The sequence below is a fragment of the Lampetra fluviatilis genome, chromosome 1 (assembly GCF_964198595.1).
Source record: "Lampetra fluviatilis chromosome 1, kcLamFluv1.1, whole genome shotgun sequence".
Taxonomy (NCBI): domain Eukaryota; kingdom Metazoa; phylum Chordata; class Hyperoartia; order Petromyzontiformes; family Petromyzontidae; genus Lampetra; species Lampetra fluviatilis.
The window spans coordinates 36,652,166-36,667,505 of record NC_136275.1 but is presented as its reverse complement, the minus strand read 5'-3'; the positions used below and the strand labels follow the sequence as shown (position 1 = coordinate 36,667,505).

General features: G+C 51.4%; 1 protein-coding gene across 6 annotated transcripts in view; it reads right to left on the bottom strand.

Moving 5' to 3' along the window:
* The window catches only part of LOC144935147 (protein sidekick-2-like), a 477,776-nt gene that overhangs the window by 308,744 nt on the left and 153,692 nt on the right, over positions 1-15,340 (bottom strand). The gene's annotated exons all lie outside the window — the stretch shown is intronic.

Genomic DNA, 15,340 nt, shown 5'->3' with positions numbered 1-15,340 from the left:
CATCCAGAGAGGCCTTGACCCCCAACGAGCGTTTTGAAAGAAACACGAAATAAATCATGAAAACGACCGGGTTTTGTTTTGTTTTGTTGCAGACACACACAGAGAGAGAGAGAGAGACAGTCGGCAGATATTTTCGCGAATCCGTGGTCTTGCTACCGACCCTACGTTCAAGGCACAAGTTAAGCGAATCGTTTGCGTCTGTGTCGAGCACGTAACAAAGATAAACAAGGCAGACACGCGGCCAAAGCGTCTCCTTCATATATCTGCCTCCGTTATGTTTTGTGAACACGTTTGTTGTTAGTTTAACACGTAGCAGGCTTTCGCGACCAATATCATCCATAATAGAGGTTTTTTTGGGGGTTAGATCGCGATCTAACCCGAAAAAACCTCTCTTGCGTTGGTTGTTGTTGTGCGCCTACATTAGCAGTGACGCATACGCATGCCGAACAGAGACATGAATAATTCGTCAATGGCATGTTTAGATCACGGTATTTATAGGTGAAGGCGTCGTGGATTTTTTGTTGTTTCAAACATTACGGATTCGTGTTCAGTTCCCATTCCATTTCGATTTAAAGCTTTCGTGACTGCAGGGATTCATCTTCTTGGTTCTTTCGGTAAAGTCACGTAGAAGGGAAATAATAAAATAATAAAAATTTAAGATAATAAAATAATTCTCACGACGTTTCGGCCAAAACGCAAGCAGCCATCCTCAGGTGAAGAACAGGTCTGTCGGAAAGACAGCGTCTGAATGAAACACCACCAGGCTTGGAGCGTCTATTTAAGCTGGGTTGGAGGGGGAAGAGTGCCTTGACAAAATAATTTGCATATCATGAGGAATTTCGCATATTTATGGGAAATGCAGATATGGGATTAGTCACTACTTGTGGAATGCGTAGGAGGTGGGCGGGGGGTTTCAAAGTCATATTATGCCCATTCCATTGTTACAGGGTCCAGAGCAATAGTTTCACAGTTGCAAACATGGCTATGGATATAAAATAATAGTTACTATTGCAATGACAATTTTCAGTCCTTTAATCGATCCACTGCTGGATGAAGGCCTCCCCACGACATGCCAGTCATGGAGGGAGGGTGGGGGTGGTTGTTTGAGCATACTTCATCACACTGGTCGGCACGAATTAGCGAAGGGGAAGCGAAGCACCGGTTCAAATGTCACTAAAAACTGCCGTGCCGAGAGATCAAGTCACACCGGTGACCTCTGGATGGCAATTCCAGTGTGCTAACCATGACCACCACGGCATCGTGCCGTGGCTGAACGTATAAGCGCGGCATCACGTAGATTATTAAAATAAATTAAATAACGACGTTTCGGGCGTAACACAAGCGTACTTCTTCAGGCGGGGACAACTTAGCGAAAGCACACCGCTTAAGTGTGTCTCAGAGGTGGCTGTGACGAGTAATTATATAGTGGCGGGGGGATGTGGGGAGGGGTCATGGTGAGTGTGGGGGAGCGAGGTGTGGGCTGGGAGGTAGCGTTGCGTAACCCGAGCAACGATTGGAGTTCAAACTGAGGCTTTGTAATGTAGATGCTGGGAGTAGATAAAGAGTGTGAATCCTTGCAGTCACGAAAACTTCAAGTCTAGAATCACGTGTAGTGTGGCAAAACTTGGCTCTTCTAATCGGCGTCACTCCCCTCTCGTGGCTGTGTACACGGCTTCACCAGGCTTACGCGCACAATGGAGCACACACACGTACACACACGTACACACACGTACACACACACACACAGAGAGAGAGACAGACGCTGCCTCCTGTACAAAACAGCGCAGAGCTGTCGCGGCACTGCCCACCCAATTACCCAGGCGACTATCGCTGCATTGCGTGCGCTCGCGGGTCAGTGCGTAATCCTCTTCTCGTTTCTCTTAATTTGTCCCCTCGTTTGATTCTGGAACGGAGGGGAGCGCGCGCGCGCGCAGTTGAAGGGGAGCGGAGGAACGCGCGTGCGTGCGTGTGTAATGAACGCGCGCTATCCCGACGGCGAGCGGGCTTACTATGGTGTTCCGCTAACTTACATTGATGTCTTATCCTTTCTTCTTTTAACCCTCGTCTCTCTGTCTCTTCTTCCTTGCTTGTGTGTTTTTTTTTAAATTCACGCTTCCAAATTGCGTGGTAAAAAAAAAATCGAGCGAAACGTTGCGGGAGCTTGCGGTCCTTTCGTGTCCGGCGCTGAATGAACGCCTCCCCACGCATCTCTTAAGAAATGCCTCTCTTTCTTAATTTCCTTCTCTCTTTCTTCCTTCCCTCACTCTCTTGCCCTCTCTCCCTCTGTTTGTCTGTCTCACGATGCGCTTGATTTGGCTTGAAATGACAAGTCTCAGCTGTGGAGGAGGAAGTGAAAAACCCAAAAAAGGTGACACAAAGGTAGAAGAGGGAGCATGGTGCGATGGGGCCCTGGATCCCTTTTGCTGGTGTTCGCCTGCACGTGACCGCGGCAGGCACGGCAACGAGGAGGAGGGTGCAGGGCGGAGAGGGGAGCGAGAATCGTCGATGTAGAGGCCATTAGCGAGGCATGAAAGGAAGGGGGGAGAAGAAACGCGAGAGGACCGGGGAGATATTCGCCGCGGTGTTGTGCAGAGATGAGATAGGGAGATGGAGTGCACAGAGGTTCTTTCGGAGAGCGAGACGGAGCTTTTCAAGGCTCCGGAGAGCGCCTCAAGTCACCGAGACTCCTTTTTTCCGATGATACCTGCGACACTGATGAGTGCACAAAGGGTAGAGATCCTGCCGTAATCGCCTAGGCAAGGGTGTTGGGGGCAAGTGCAGTTAGCGAGCACCTATTTTGGGCCGGAACCCAACACGAGGAGAATGATGTGGCGAGCGCATTAACTGTCTGCCTTTGTCTCCCGAACGTCAATATTTAGTTATTTACCCGCTGATCTTGGCAGTGATAAACAAATACAAATCATAATATGATAAAAAAATAAAAAAAAGACATTCTTGAATGACAACACTATGGCCTTTCAACTAAAAGCATTATCATACATGTCTAACAATATATGACACATATTTTCGGGCAAAATCGCTTATTCATAACACATGCCGCGTGTGCTACGAAAAAAAGGGCCATGGCCCTGAACGTCTCCAGCTATCTATTATTTTATTTTAAGGCCACGGAATTATTGGCAAATGTTCTTAGTTTTCCCGTGTGCAGTAAGCCTCTAGGCCCATATCTGTCCATCTGTAGCCTTGAGCCGGTCACGTAAAATGCCACATTCCAATACCAGAGGACGGCCTCCTCCCATTGTACGACGATTATTTCACAGGTAACTGGCAACGCTTTACTTTCTACCCGTGGCAATAGCATGGGGATGGTGAGCAGAGTCAAGGATATACCAATGAATGAACAGAGACAAAGTTACGAGAAACGGGAACGAGGGAAACAAAGACTGGGAAATGCGAGGACAAGGGAACGTAGAAACTGGAGCAAACGGTCAGCAGAGATGAGGACGAGGGAGAAAGGAGCTACATCAGGGCTTCGATGCTGCTGCTGCTGCTGCGTCTGCACGGAGCAGCGTCTGTTTTCACAGAGCGCAGCGGGGAGACGGGATGGAGTCAGAGTTGGGCTGGCCACAAAAAAAGCAACGTGAATAACGAGAGGTTTGAGCTGATTTAAATAGATACGTTGCACAAATAATGCATACTGTCATTGGGATGTATGTTGCTTGTGCGCAACTGTGTTGTGTCTGTGTGTGCATGCATGCCAGTGATTGTGTGGTGTGGTGGCACACTGAATTTGCGCATTTTTCTGCTACGAATCAGGCCACAACGAGTTTGATTCACGGCCACGGACAACATCACCGGCGAGTGATATAAGGACCGCTCCTGGGATCCCCCTAGGTCCACTCAGCATTAAATGGGTAGCTTTTGCACTTTGTAATCATCAGTACCGCGGATAATAAGGCAGTTGACCACGGTGCTGACCAACGTACCCCTGTGTGCGCCGCCACGGCTTCGTAGGCGCTCGCTAACAACACTCGCACCACCAGTCTGTACAGCCCTTTGCGACGATCGGTGTGTTCTGTGTGTGTGCATGCACGTTTGCGGGTGCGGATTTATTGGCCAGCATTAATGCGCTTGCATTATAACTTAATAGCGTGTTGATGATTGTAAGAAGATGACCTCGCGTTATTAAGAAGCCAGGCTAAGAAGTCAAGGATGTACCTTCATACTTCACGGGTTTTGGTATGCAGAAAGACAAAGATCACCCGTACAGCCTCTAATACACCGTTGGGGCAAGTACAGCACTGTTAGCGAGCGGCACGCGAAGAGGTGGGTAGCCCGCACCACGCCCCGGCTGCTTTTGTCTCCCTCGTGGCGATGTTTACAGATCGCATCGGGTACTAAATGTAGACCAAGCCGAACTAGTGGAGGCCTGGGACTGGCTCAGATAATTAACAGTTGCACACACCCACCCACGAACATAAAGATAAAGATCCCCCGTATAGCCTTAACAGACTGTGGGGGCAAGTGCTGTTAGCGAGCACATATGAAGGCCAGCACGGCACACGAGGGGGTGGGTGGCCAACACGACGCCGCCTTTGTATCCCTAGCGGCGCTGTTTACACATCGCACTAGGTACTCATTTAAGGCTGAGTCGACCTAGGGGAGGCCCGGGACCGGTTCAGATAATCGTCACTGGTGTTGGCCGTGAGCGGGAATTGAACTCGGGTCGCCGGGTTCATAGCGCAGCGCACTAACCGCTACACTACCGCTCCCCACACACGAACATACACACGCACACACGTACAATAGCCAACAACGCTCTGGCTTTGCTGTGCATTCGAGGCCTGAAGGCTGTGTTTATTAGAATAAATGCATTTTATGCGTCGCTTTGAACGAGAACAATAGACAAGATAGAGAGGGGAGTTAAATGGGAGGGAAGAAGCACGCTCATTACGCGTTAGAGGCAGGAATAATTTCAGTGCGTGATGATCTTAAATAATACATCCCATCCCGTTACGTGTCTTGTGTGTGTGTTTTTTTATTATCAATTATCGCGCAATTGTGCTCGCGGCTTGCGGGACCGTCGCGAGATGAAGTACCCAGCACTCCGCACGTGCGACCCTGAGCACTGCGTCGCCGCGTGTCCGATCGAGAGCGGTCAGCAGAATGAGACATCGTAGAAGTACCGCAGATAGCCGTTCAAATGACCTCTCATCCGCTTTCCCCACGGGCCCTGCTAAAGGGAGAGAGAGGTGACATTTTGCCACTTAAAGTTAACAAAGACAAAGACCCACGTGAAGACAAAGGTCCCCCGTATAGCATTAACAGACTGTTGGGGCAAGTGTGATCACCTATTAAGGCCGGCACGGCACACGAGGGGGTAGGTGGCCAGCGCCACGCGCGAACCGTATTTGTCTTCCCAGCGGCGATGTTTACACATGGCACCAGGTACTCATTTGCGGCTGAGTCGACCCAAGGGAGGCCCAGGACCACTTCATATAATCTTCACTGGTGTTGGCCGTGAGCATAAATCGAACTCGTGTCGCTGGGTTCGTTGCGCAGTGCGCTAACCACTACGCTACCGCACCCCATACACAGTTAATACGCACACAAGTAATTATAATGGCTTATTATGTGGAGTCATTGTTGATCGGGCTGAGACCATCAACGGAACTACGGGACAGGGCTTCACGTCTCGCTCGATATTTCTCGGAACGCTGATAAGCATTGGAGTGGGGATTAGTAGCGTAAGGCACTACGACTTAGATCATAAGAAGCGCCTATACACAATCGCCCTATATTCCTATCTATCAACCCTATGAGGACAACATGAGTAGCACAAGGAAGCCAACAATAAATTTCGATTTAAAGCTTTCGTGACTGCAAAAATTAATCTTCTTGGTTCTTTCGGTAAAGTCACGTAGAAGAGAAATAATAAAATAATAAAAAATAAAACATAATAAAATAATTCTCACGACGTTTCGGCCACAACGCAAGCAGCCGTCCTCAGGTGAAGAACGGGTCTGTCGGAAAGAACAGGTCTGTCGGAAAGAACAGGTCCGACAGACCTGTTCTTCACCTGAGGACGGCTGCTTGCGTTGTGGCCGAAACGTCGTGAGAATTATTTTATTATGTTTTATTTTTTTATTATTTTATTATTTCCCTTCTACGTGACTTTACCGAAAGAACCAAGAAGAAGTCTACAATAATTGCCGGAACGGCGTCACGGATGGGGACTCTTCTGCCTCGAAATTAAGCGGTGGCCCCATTTTAATTCCTTGCTCCAGGGGCATCATTCCAGTCGCGCCATATGTGCCCAACCGATGTGCAGCACGCACCCAGCGGGTAACGGGGATTACATCACGCCGAGCGGCTGAGCAACACGGAGGAGGCACGGCGTCTGCTCTTTCGAGCACGTAGCTCCGAGGAGCGGGTGGGTGGTCGTGGTGGTGGTGGTAGTGGTATTACTCGTGGACACCTGGTTTGTCTCTGATCCAGAAGCATTCGCCGAGAGACTCCGCTTGGCACCGATCTTGCTGAAGCGCAAATGGTCACATTTATTGATGTGCAACACAATAATACGAGGCGAAACGCCGTACTGCGGATGCAGCAGGCATGCATATTGCACATAGGGCACTCATTGAGTCTCTATGTATCTCTCCCTCTCTGAGCCTACTATGGCTGTGTGAGTTCAGTATAATGGTGTCAATTTGAGTCTATTGGTCTCTGTGCGAGTATATGGATGTATGTGCTAGCCTAGGGATTTCTCTGCTAGTCCATGGGAATATTCTGAGATTGTTCCGGTGTCTACGTGAGTTTATTAGTCTCGATGATGTGAGTTTATAGGTCTACCTTTGTGAGTCTACGGATTTCTACGCGAGTCCATCGGACTATTTTGCGAGTCTATTATTATCCGTGTGAGTCTATGGGTCTCGGTACAACGGCGATACAATGCGGAATTACTCAGCGTCAAAGGCAATCTTTTCTCAAGACGCCGTACACAGATAGATAAAAATAAAATGAAAGTCTTGAATCCCAAGAAGTGACTATGGGTACATGCAGGAGCCAGCACCAACGACGGGGCGAATGAGTGGCCTCTTGGGAGATAAACGTGGGATTTGAACCCGGTTGGCACTTGAATTTGAAGACTGCTTTTGGCTTGAAATCCTGGGCTTCGTTCGAGGACAATTGGTGACGCTGGCTTCGCGAATGGTTTGCTGGGGCTCGGTGGTGATACGCGATCAGATTTAACCCCGCATGTATTTTTTTTTTTTAAAACAGACCATTTTAGGGTACAACATTTTTTTGTTAATTGGATTTGAAATAATGAGCTCCGCTTCCCGACGGACTCTTCCCTGCCGTGTTTACAACTCGGCACGGCGGCGTGCTCGGTCCGCTGTGCGGCCACGTGGTCTGAATCTATAAGCCTTCGCTTCAGGGGAGGCGGGATGGGCGGGCGTGGAAACACGACTCTGGCTGCCAACAGCTGAGACGTCGTGTCTCCTCGTGTTCCCGTGCCTCTTGCAGTGCAGAATTGCTGCCGGGATTTGCAACTTCCTTGATAGCCTTCAAATCGAATGGGAAGCTGTTATTAAAACGCTTAAAATAAACGCGCAATTATCCGAAGTGTTACTTTCTGCAAGTTTAATGTAACTGCTTTGCTTCAATGTTTGATTAACACGTGTGTGCGAGCTACGAAAGTAAATACATTGGAATGGTAGTAAACACACAAGCAAACTCCCAATTACACAAACACACCCACACAAACATTCACACACCCCCCATATAGATTTTAGCAGACGGTTGGGGCAAGTGCTGTTAGCGAGCACCCACACACGCACATTAACACAGACACACACACTAACTAGCACAGACAAACACACTCACACAAACGCACACAAATATCCTACAAACATACATAAACACAAACCCACCCAGCCACACACACACACAAACTCACAGCGACTGACACAAACACACACGCAAACTCACACACTCACACACACATACTTTCAAATATTCAAACAACATACAAGGAACATATACCCCGTATACCCGTAACGACTTTTGGGGCAAGTGGTGTTAACGAGGACCCATGAGGGCAACGCAAAATCACAAAGACAAAGGCACCCACATGCGATCACAAACACAAAGAAAAACATATTCATAGACACTCACACAGATACACAAAGACAACGATACCCCTTCAACATATTGTTGGGGCAAGTGCAGTTAGAGAACAGCTATGAAGGTCGGCACAGGTACACGAAAGCGGTGGTAGTGTCAGCCCCACGCCCGGCCGCCTTTGTCTCCCTAGTGGCGATGTGTAAACACTAGTTGAGATATTCATCACCAGGGTTAGCCATGAGCAGGCATCGAACTCGGGTGGCCAGGTTCGTAGCGAGGGGCGCTAACCGCTGCACTACCGCTCCCCACAAATGCAATATTCGCTCACACATACACGCAAATACCACCCGTTCGGCCATCACAGAAGGTTGAGAGGACAGCTGTTATTCGACAGCTCTCATTCTCTTCCATTCTTGCGTAAGATGTCAGCAGCGATGCTGTTCAGGAGCTGAATGCCAATGTCTGCTGCTGCTGCTGCAACGAGCTACGACCTTCAGCCAGGGCCGGATTAATGCTGTGAGCGGCCCAAGGGTGAAAGTAAGGGCCTGAGGAGAATGTATGTCATATTGCAAGTCATAAAGCATATATGTGTATGTTTTGTTTACCTACGTAAAATGTGCAAATGTCTTCTACTCTAGGTAAATTCATTAAACGTATATCACTCACACATGGCAATCCCGGAGCACTTGGCGAACACGTCTGAGACACCCAAATTCGAAACTGGTCGAGACTTTGCTTGCTTAATGAGTGAAATTCTGCTTTGTGTACTGCGTCCTTTAATAAAGTTCTCAATTTCACACCTCGTGTCTTGAACACCCGGCCATTTGTGTCGTGTTCTGTCCACTGCGTCGGTGGTATTTTGTCGGTAAGAAACTCCACATCCCAAATGCTTCTGCTACCTGTCCTATGTGCTACCTACCCTATCAGCTATCTGCCCTATCTGCTAGCTACCCTATCAGCTACCTATCATATCTGCTGCCTACCCGATCTTCTGCCTACCCTATCAGCTACCTACCCTATCTGCCGCCGGTTCATAGTTTTGCCCAGTCGTCCTCACGCGTGTGCGTGCGTGCAGACATTACACGCCCACGCCACTGGATTTCACGGTGGCGGAGGCGCTAATGCAACAAACAAGTGCCTTGTTCGGCTTCGCGTGTTAACGCGCGCGCTTTGAGCGAGCGTAGCGTAGTAGCACAAACACGCACCTTTGCGCGCACTCGCGAATGTAAACGCGCATGTCCTCGCAAGAGCAGCGTCTGCAGGCTGGTTGGGACAAGTGCTGTGAGCGAGCTTCACCTATGAAGGCCAACTCACGGGGCACACACAGCGGGTGGTAGGGCCAGAAGCACGCCCGGTCGCCTTTCTCTGCCCCCCCCCCCCCCCGCGATTAAGGTGTACTGCTTACACCGCACATGATGGTGCTTCACGGGTGCTGCCACTATCACCGAAGCGTCACGGCGGCTAGGAGATGTTAACTACCTCGCCTGGTATACAGGAGGTCGTGGGTTCGATCCCGACCCCGACGCCTGCTGCTGTATATTTGGAGTGTGCGTCTTCTCTCCGTGGCCGGGTGGACTTTGCTCCGGGTCCTCCAGTTTCCCTTCTACGTTTAGGTTCAACACGCGTTCAGAGAATTTGGTGGACATTTCGACGTAATAAGCTACTTCGTTGAGCTATCATTCATGGCCAAGTCGCTTCTGAATATAGCTCAGTGGACTTAGCTGGTATATAAAAATTGTCAAAAAGTGGTTAACATCACCGACATTAACCAGGCCTCCACAGAGGTTATTACATCACGTAATAACTTTGATATATACACACACACATATATATATATAAATCGTTGCCAATTTAACATTTGCATACGACAGAAAAGCACAGGGATCAGATACTCAAATAATGGCCGAGACAACCTAGGGGAAACCCAGAATCGGTTCAGATAATCGTCACCGAAGTTGGCCGTAGGCAAGAAACGAATTCAAGTTATCCGGGCTTCGTAGCGCAGTGTACTAAGCTCTACAACTACCGCGTCCCACACACAGAGACAAAGATCCCCCGTATAGCCTTAACAGACTTTTGGGGCAAGTACTGTTAGCGAGCACCTATGAAGGCCGGCACGGCACACGAGGGGGTCGGTGGCCAGCACTACGACCGGCCGCCTTTGTCTAATTTGAGGCTGAGTCGACCGAGGGGAGGCCCAGGACCGGTTCAGATCATCGTCACTGATGTTGGGAATGAGTAGGAATCGAACTTGGCTCGCGAGGGTTTGGTTAACGCAGTGGACCAATCGCTGCACTGTCACTCCCCCCATATAAAACGAAGACAAAGAGCCCCCGTATAGCCTCACCGAACTGTTGGAGCAAGTGTTGTTAGCGAGCACCTATCAAGGCGGCACGGCACTCGAGGGGGTGGGTGGCCAGCATCACGCCCGGCCGCCTTTGTCTCTCCAGTGCTGATATTTCACACACCGCACCAGGTACTCATTTGAGGCTGAGTCGACCGAGGGGAGGCCCAGGACCGGTTCAGATCATCGTCATTGGTGTTGGCCGTGAGCGGGAATTGAACTCGGGTCGCCGGGATCATAGCGCCTTCATATTTACCGCTTCCCGCACACACACCTATCTATATACACACACACCCACGTGCCCGCGTGTCAAAGGCGAAGAGACATGGATTTCGGATTAGCGTTTCCACTTGTTGTTTTCTGACCCCACAGGATAATGTATAGCGCGTTACATGGAAATCCGACCCCGCTACTTTCATGTCGATAATGACCGCTTTCCGTACATGACACGTGTCTTGTCAGCCACACCAGCCACCAACACCACCACCACCAACCTCCCATCCTCCCAGCCCTCCTCCCACCGACTCCCACCGACTCCCACCCCCATCCCCTTCCCCACCGCCTCCCCCATCCAACCCCACTTTACCCCGACAATTACAATCACACGCGATTAATTCACTCGTGGAAGCCTCCCTCGCGACCCCTGGCCACGAACGCCAGCCCTGTTCCCCGAGTTTATGACATCAAAGTGTTTTAGCTGCCCACTCGTTTACGTACTCACACCCCCCCACCCCGAGTAACCCCCCCCCCTCGCACAAAGGAAAATGTTCCCCACTCCTCCTCCCTACTTTTCCTTGTCCTCCCTTCCTTCCACAGGGTCCACACAAAGCATCATATATATATTTATTTTGGGTTCCATTTATGATGAAGGGGGGATTTTTTTTTGGTCGTGGTTGGTTGCTGTTGCTGGGTCTGCTCCTCCCTCCCGTCTCCTCTCCGCCTCCGAGTGTTCTGTCATTACGGGCCTGGGGCAAGCTGCTGTCTATCAATACGCGTCGATACATATTAAGTTACTCCATGTAACGTAAATTATATATTCGCGTGAGTGAGTGAGTGCTATGTGCTGTGCGGGACTGTCTGGGGATTCCGAGGCTCTGCGGGATTGGAGTGCATCTCGCGGACATCCGTGTCACCGCTCTACACGCGTGCGCGTGTGTGTGCGTGTGTGTGTGCGCGTGTGTGTGCGTGTGTGTCTGTGTGTGGGGAGCGATAGTGCAGCGGTTAGCGCGCTGCGCTATGAACCCGGCAACACGGGTTCTATTCTCGCTCACGGCCAACACCAGTGACGATTATCTGAACCGGTCCTGGGCATCCCCTAGGTTAACTCAACCTCAAATGAGTACCTGGTGCGGTGTGTAAACATTGCCACTGGGGAGACAAAGGCGGTCGGGCGTGGCGCTGGCCACCCACCCCCTCGTGTACCGTTCCGGCCTTCATAGGTGCTCGCTAACAGCACTTGCCCCTACAGTCTGTTAAGGGCTATACAGGGGGGGCGATCTTTGCCTTTGAATGCAGGTGTGCGTTTCTACTTGTGTACGTGTGTTGCGTGTGTGTGTGTACGTGCGTCCGTGTGAACCCACTGCCCTGCAGCGCACCGGGGCTCCGAATCGGGCAACCTTGAGATCGATTCTGGCCTACGGCTTAACATCAGTCTCTGTGTGCGGTGCGTGTGTGCGCGTGTATGTGTTTGTGTGTGTTTGTGTGTGTGTACGCTCACATCCACACAACACGCACGCACGTGCTATGCAGGCGCACCGAGCCAGGCGGGTGGTAGCCGTGGTCACACCAGCACAGCAGACACGTGTTTGTTTCACATCCAAAAAGCAGTTGCCTTGGGAGCCACTTGGCACTGACCTTTCCCAAGTGCAACCGGTCACGGGTTACGCGCCCCGCGGGCTACGGGGGCAGCCAGGCGGCCTGCAATGGGTCGGCGCTGGAGCGCAAGAGCGCCTCTCGCCACCGCCGCCGCCGCGACCCCCGTGTTTGTCTCTGTCGCTGCGTGCGCAGCAAGAGGTGGCCCTGGCCACGAGGAAGGAACCCTCCCCCACCACCCGCACCGCCCCACTCACCCGACGCCCCACTCCCCCCACCGCCCCACTCACCCCACCGCCCCACTCACCCCACCGCCCCACTCACCCCACCGCCCCACTCACCCCAACGCCCCACTCACCCCACCGCCCCACTCACCCCAACGCCCCACTCACCTCACCGCCCCACTCACCCCACCGCCTCACTCACCCCACCGCCTCACTCACCCCACCGCCCCACTCACCCCACCGCCCCACTCACCCCACCGCCCCACTCACCCCAACGCCTCACTCACCCCACCGCCCCACTCACCCCACCGCCCCACTCACCCCACCGCCCCACTCACCCCACCGCCCCACTCACCCCACCGCCCCACTCACCCCAACGCCCCACTCACCCCACCGCCCACTCACCCCACCGCCCCACTCACTCCACCGCCCCACTCACCCCACCGCCCCACTCACCCCAACGCCCCACTCACCCCACCGCCCCACTCACCCCAACGCCCCACTCACCTCACCGCCCCACTCACCCCACCGCCTCACTCACCCCACCGCCTCACTCACCCCACCGCCCCACTCACCCCACCGCCCCACTCACCCCACCGCCCCACTCACCCCAACGCCTCACTCACCCCACCGCGCCACTCACCCCACCGCCCCACTCACCCCACCGCCCCACTCACCCCACCGCCCCACTCACCCCACCGCCCCACTCACCCCAACGCCCCACTCACCCCACCGCCCCACTCACCCCACCGCGCCACTCACCCCACCGCCCCACTCACCCCACCGCCCCACTCACCCCACCGCCCCACTCACCCCACCGCCCCACTCACCCCACCGCCCCACTCACCCCACCGCCCCACTCACCCCAACGCCCCACTCACCCCACCGCCCCACTCACCCCACCGCCCCACTCACCCCACCGCCCCACTCACCCCACCGCCCCACTCACCCCAACGCCCCACTCACCCCACCGCCCCACTCACCCCACCGCCCCAAATACACACAGCTACGCAGACATTTCACCCACGAGACTCCATCCACCCATCCCTCCGCAATCCCCTACCACCACCAACTCCACTTCCTCCCTTGCAGCCTATGTGTGTGTGTGGGCGTGTAGGGGAGGGGGCGTTCAGAGCAAAAGTATGCAATTATCGACGTTTCGGGCAATGGTCCCTCGTCATTGCACGTAGATATCGAGGCCAGAGACGTCAGGCAAATAAGAGTTGGATAATGGAATGTAACAATCGGTTTTACCCTTTCTGGCAATAAAACACGTGTGAAGATGTTTAGAGAAAGCTGTCTCTCGTGTGGACCAATCAGTTTGAAAGATAATGCGTATACTACCAGAGCATGTTCTTTTATTTGCATGTTCATCGCAAGCACGTGTGGTTAATGCAGAACAGGATTCGTTGAAAAAAAATTATGTTTGGTGTTTTAACATCTTAACGCAAATGTTTTATTTCCAGAAAGCGTAAACCCTATAGTTATATTTTGATAGTGGAATGGAATGTTTTGAGTGTTTTTTTGTTGTGCTTGTACACCACTGCCAACGAACACACAGCAGCAGCAGCATCACCAAATATGCTGTGCACATAAACTGATGCTAGCCGTGACCGGTTATCGAGTGAGCTGAGTCAGCTTCGTTGGGTTCTTCTTGGTGGAGTGCGCTAACCACAACGCCACCGCTCCGCCCCATTAACCTTCCTCCTCTTCAACTCGAAATGCAGACTGAGGCGGACCGCATCAGATCATCAGCAACAGCAACAACAGTGATCTATCCACTGCTGGATGAAAGCCTCTCCAAGCTTATGAATCAATGCATCGCTCCGCTCGCTAATTATCGTTACATCCCCCTATTGCCTCTCCGAATGACTCCTTTTTTCGCAAGACGATTTCGAGAAGCAGGCGAACTCTGGAAACGCTTTCGACTTTATAAGTCTCATCATGAGAGTGAGGCCTGTTTACTACGATTGCGACTTCATGTTATACTATACGTGCTGAAATAGCGCCTTATTTCAAGGAGCTATATAGAAACAGCAATTATAAAATGTCACGTAAGACGATAGTGGTTGAGATGAAGAAGTGGGGGTAATTTACAAGTGGTGGAGCAGAGCTGTCTGTTGGCACGTGACCGGGTCCCCGTGCACAGGGCCCCCGTGTCCTAAGAGGGGGGGATCATACGCGTGTCTGTGTCTGTTATTTGAGTCTGTCTCTTTGTGTGTCATCTGTGTCTCGTATCCATATCTGTCTCTGTGTTCGTTATCCATATTTGTCTCTGTCTGTTATCTTTGTCTCTTATCTTTGTCTGTCTCTGTGTCTGTTATACGTGCCTGTCTATGTTTCTGCATGTCTCTTTCTCTCTCTGACTTCGTGTTTCTCCCTTCGTGTTTTCTTTGTCTTTCTCTCTCCGTATTTGTCTCTGTCTCTCTCTCTTTCAATGTCACTCTATTGCTCTCTTCGTATTTATCTCCGTTATACGTAACGTCTCGAGGTGTCTCTATCTTGTATCCTTACCGTGCGAATGCCCTTAGTGGTCCTTTGTAATGTGTGTGGCTGTCAGCGCATTGCAATAATGCAATTTTAATTTCATTTATTCGTCGTGGTTTTTAAAAATGTTTTACTCCGAACATCTTTTGAATTCTAAACAGTATTCAAGGCGCATTTGCGATTGGGATCTTGCTTTACGCTTTATGTAATCAATTGCTTGGACTGGAATAAATGGACTGTAAAATAAAGAAACCAAAGAAATCAGTGTGTCTTTGTCCACGTCTCTGTTTGCATACACTCATTCGGCCTTTCTTTCTCCCCGTAATTTTCTCTCTGCGCTTGTGCGTGTCTCTCTCTCTGTCTCCGCGTCGCTCTTTCTCCCTCT